The 4882-nt window shown below is 34.4% G+C and overlaps 1 protein-coding gene across 2 annotated transcripts in view; it reads left to right on the top strand.

Moving 5' to 3' along the window:
* The window catches only part of Zeb2 (zinc finger E-box binding homeobox 2), a 127120-nt gene extending 125324 nt beyond the window's left edge, over positions 1–1796 (top strand). For both annotated transcript variants that reach the window (XM_023561107.2, XM_013142388.3), the window contains one exon: positions 1–1796. This exon is cut by the window's left edge and continues 3699 nt beyond it. The gene's annotated coding sequence lies outside the window, so the exon portion shown is untranslated.
* The last annotated feature ends 3086 nt before the right edge of the window (positions 1797–4882 follow it).

Below are 4882 nucleotides of genomic sequence, written 5' to 3'. Positions count from 1 at the left end.
TCATAAACAAGAAATCCCCTTCTATAATCCAGACATGCATTTCAGTAACATCAGATATATTTTCTTCTCTTTTATCGAATAGTTACTCTTTCCACCCTCTTAGTACTAAGACACCCCCCCTCCCCAGCATAGCGGGTAGGAAGGTAATAAACATTGGAACAACTGAACATCCCTGCTCGTTTTCTCAAGAGCCTTTTGTATCCTGCACATCTGTGCAATCTTTTTTTTTTTTCCACATGACACTGTAGGCTGAGGCCTGAAATAAGTGGGAAGAGAGATGAGTATCAGAAGTTTTCAGCAAGAACTTAAAAAAACATTCATCTTCTTTAGTGTGAATTGGTCTGGGGATGGAATGGGAGGACTTCAAATAAGGAAAAAAGAAGGGACTTTGAATAAATGTGAATAAATTTATTAAATACTTTTCACAATCAGCGAACTTTTTTTTGAAAAGATCATTAAAAAACTTCCCGAAGATGTAAGTCTTAATAACATCATACCTTAGTCACAGATTTGAGGAGAGTGCCCAATAAAATGTTTACATGTATTTGAACAGACAAATTGTTAACCACTCTTGCTTCTCTAGGATGTATGAGGCCATTCAAGGGTTGTGGGCCCTGGATATACACACAAATAAGTGTGTATATCTGAAGCCCTGCACATTGTAATAAACACAGCTGCATTTATTTGAGTATGTGCTCCCATGTACATGTAAAAACACTCAAACAAACACACTCTGCAGATTTATTTGATTGTGCAATGGGGCAATTATTCAAATAAATATACTCGATGCAGTTATTTGAATCTCACATTGCATGTTCATCAATCATTGCACTAAAAAATGAGGGGAAAAAACACCAAAGAATTTACATGGGAAAAAAATATATGTGAAAACAACATTATTATAGATTTAATAGGGTAGCCATAGCTCCCTTCTTAACTGTAACTCAACTATTATGTATTCAATGACATTGTTTCTAATTCTTAATTAGTTCACTCACTTTATCATTGTATCAGAATGACCACAACATTCAGATTCATAAATTACAAACTTTACAAACCTTTACTGAATAGGTATATGAAATCTCTGTATTTCAAAAGCAGACTAGTTCTCTCCAGATACCTTATTCCAAGGGGGTGCTGGTAAAATTATTATGGCTTAAATATACACCTGTGAATTTAAATATTTTATACATGCAACAAAACATTCCTACTTTTGAAGACATTAAAACTGCAGGTGGCTCATCTGATCATTTTATATATTAATAAATACTACAACATATATGTGAACACATCACAAATTGTATTGGTGAACTAAGAGGCTATATATGCCTCTCTTAAGTATGTACTGACACAACCTAATATACTAAAATGGGAAGAGGCTTTTAGTCACTGAAATATGCATTGTGTAACAAAGATAAAGGAAATACATGGCTTGTGCCCATCATAAAAAAAGATTCAGACTGAAGGCTTAGCTTTGGTTTTTATTCAATTAAATTGTTAAACTGTGCACAGTGAATTTTTTTTAGAACTTGAAACATTTGTGATGTTGGCTGTTTAAATCTTTGTTACCTTCGCTGTGAATTGAAATTGTACATATTTAGTAAATCATGCAGACAAAACAAACTTTTTAGACAATATTTTTATTGAAGAGTTTTCTTTTCCTGTATCCATGTTAAAAAGAAAAAGACCTCCTTTCCCAAAATAAAAATGTCAATACTAAATTTAAAGAAGTATAAAGGAATGATTGCTTCCTTTAGAGAAAAATATTTAAATAAACATGGAGATAATTGGCAACATGTTCTTTTTGGGCTAGTAGGCCGTGTCCAATTTTTTGGGTCTGATGTTTAGAGGGCCTCTGTTTCAGGGTTGAATATAATATATTAATCTCTGAATTAAACAAATGCTTTTAAGTAAAAGAAATAAATCCCTCAGTCTTCATTTGTATCCAAAATATGGGTCAGAGAAATGACATTGATATGATGTTGAATATGCCACAAGCTAAAAATTTCCCTATAAAAGTCACCTACCACCTATAATCTAGTGTGACATGCTAAAATGCTTCGAAACGTGAAAGTGGAAAATGAACATCACTGTTCCCATTTTGCCTTGAGAATACTATGACAAAGTTTCTAATAATTTTAGTCAAAGAAAATGATGAGTAAAAAATACATGAAGATTGGGGCAATGACAAATGATCTTTTAAGTATTCTAATTGATCTTTCTCATTCATAGCTTTGATTCCACACAAATTGCAAATCCTGATGATCCTGAGTTGTAAGTACTCAGTCAGCTTTCTCTCACAGAATGGATATGCCTGTTACATTTGGAACGAAGGATAAGCCCCCAAAATGTTAAAAATAGACTACTGCCCTGGCAAGAAATTTAGCATTGGCAAGCACAGAACTCAGACAGAACTGATCTAACATAAGGAAACATTCAGAGAAAGATTTGTGCATTATGATCATGTTCTGACCATTTTCAGAGCTGTCGAAAGGAAGTAAAGTGTGTGTGTGTGTGTGTGTGTGTGTGTGTGTGTGTCTGTATGTATCTGTGTGTGTGTCTGTGTGTGTGTGTGGTAAATTTATGTATGTGCTTGTGTAGCTAATATTAAAAGGAACAATGCTCAAAAAATGGAAAGAGTCTAAACAGGATGCTTTTGAAACAGTTTCTATTTTGCTATCTTAAATAAGTTGAAAGCATTCAAAACACTGACACTGGAAAAATGTACTTCAGGTAACTTCACAAACCTTTTTGACATAATTTATAAGGTATGCTAACGATAGAGAAAATACTAAGTTAAATTTACCTGTTTTATAGGAAACTTAGATTTTAGTTTCTGACCTTGCCTTAAACAAGAAAAAATTCACTTTTATCTATTCCTAAAACAATTTTATTATAGTGCAAGGAATTACAGTCATTCTAGCTTTATTTAGGAAAAGAGAAACACAAATATCCAGTTACATGAAAAAAAAAAATACAAATGAATCAAAAAATATAACTTTAAAGTTAAAATCAAGAGCATCCTATGCTCACAAAAAACAAAGTATATCTAGTGACCATAAGCAACCTAGACCTTGATCTGACATGTCTTCTGAATGACACCACTTCCAATACAAACATGTCCCAACCCTAGTGCAGAAATCAAGGGAGAACATCCCCTGTTGGATAACGCTCAACCACTTCCCGCCATCCTGAAACATTCCATGGAGGCCTATCACTTCCTTATTGAACATGCTTCAAACGTGTGAGCTCATAGGTTTTGGGTTGAAGGTACATCTGAGCAAGAGTGACAGAAAGAGAGATATGAACCATCTTGCTCAACTTGTTTTAACCCTTAAAAAGCCATAACTTGGAACGTTTGAAAATAATCAACCTTCCATCCAAATAGACACAAAATCAAAGGCAATTCCGTGAAAAGGGACATTTCACTTACTTTGAAATAATTGGTGATAGAAACTGAACATGTTGGCACAAGCTTGTAATCCCAGCTATTCAGAAGGCTGAGGCAGGAAGATTGCCACAGCCTGGGCAATCTAGTAAGAACTTGACTCAAATTTTAAAACATTTGTGAGTCTGGGAATGTAGGTCAGTGGTAGAGCACTTGCCCTGAGTGGGAAAGCTCCTGGGTTCAGTTCCTAGCACCATAAGAACAGTTTAGTACGTTCTACCTTGATTTTGAAAATGAAAAAAATTAGAATAGTGATTTATACAAATATTTCTCCAGGAATTTTCATGACTTTTTGATTTTGATGCCTTCACCTACAAATGTCATAAACTCCTTCATGGCTTGACTAAATTATAACACACACTGTGTATGTCAAAATTGTGAAAAAATATTTTTCTCATTCTTCACTAAAACTTTCCTTTGAGTTGAGTAGGAATAAAATCCTTTCTGTTTGTGCATTTGGGGGAAAAAAAGAAGTCAATCTATCACGCAAATAATATAAAGAAACTGAGGTCTGTATATCCTTGAAAAGATGCTGATTGTTTTGTTTTTGCTCCACAATGATCTAGGAAGCAATTAGGCAGAATCCCCGCCTTCTGAAACACTGTTCTGTACTTTCTTATATTCCACAGCAAGGAGATTCATTATCTCCCTTGAGAATATTGACATAGATGAAGAAAGACCAAAGAAAGAGTGGAAAGAAATTTTAGACATCCTCTCATCCCAAGTCTTAGCTCTTTGAAGGCTGGGTTGAGAAGAAATTAAACATCAACCTAGAGGCGGAACAAGAAGTCAAGCGTCCACTTATATTACAGTTGTTTTTATTGCTTCTCTTAATGTTCACATTACTTCCATGATGTTTTTATTCTATTACATTTAGTTATCCTGAAAATATAACTAACAATAGTTGCAATGTTAGTAAGGGTTTGGTATACTGGGTCTCTACCATGCATAAAGCACAATTTAAGAGACTATGGAACAGACAAAGGTGAATGAGATAGCATCACTGACCTCAGATTTCCTATAATCTGGCAGATGAATATACACAAATAAAAATGAGTTCCAGGTGCCTTAGGGACTGTACCTATACATAAACCACAAGCATACTCTTTCTATATCAAGGTGTTTCCTCTATTTAAACACAAAATAACACTATTCCCCCAATAATATTTCTATTGATGCGTCCTATGACATGGGATAGAAGTACTGTAGTAAATAAATAGACAATATTACAACCTTCAGGGATGTTCACTCTAGTGAAGATACAAAACAAAAACGATCCCTAAAGACAAGGCTATTATTTGAAAATAAAAGAAAGTGATGACTAGAGACTGAGATGAATGTGAGGGACAGGAAATTTCATCTGAGGAAGGAAGATTATCAGGAAAGAGCGCTGTGAGATAGTGCTTTTGAGCTGAGCTTGGAGAATGAGAAGAA

The sequence above is a fragment of the Cavia porcellus genome, unplaced genomic scaffold (assembly GCF_034190915.1).
Source record: "Cavia porcellus strain 051 isolate PalLab524CR breed Dunkin Hartley unplaced genomic scaffold, mCavPor4.1 scaffold_12, whole genome shotgun sequence".
Classification (NCBI taxonomy): Eukaryota; Metazoa; Chordata; class Mammalia; order Rodentia; family Caviidae; genus Cavia; species Cavia porcellus.
This window is presented reverse-complemented; position numbering and strand designations above follow the sequence as displayed.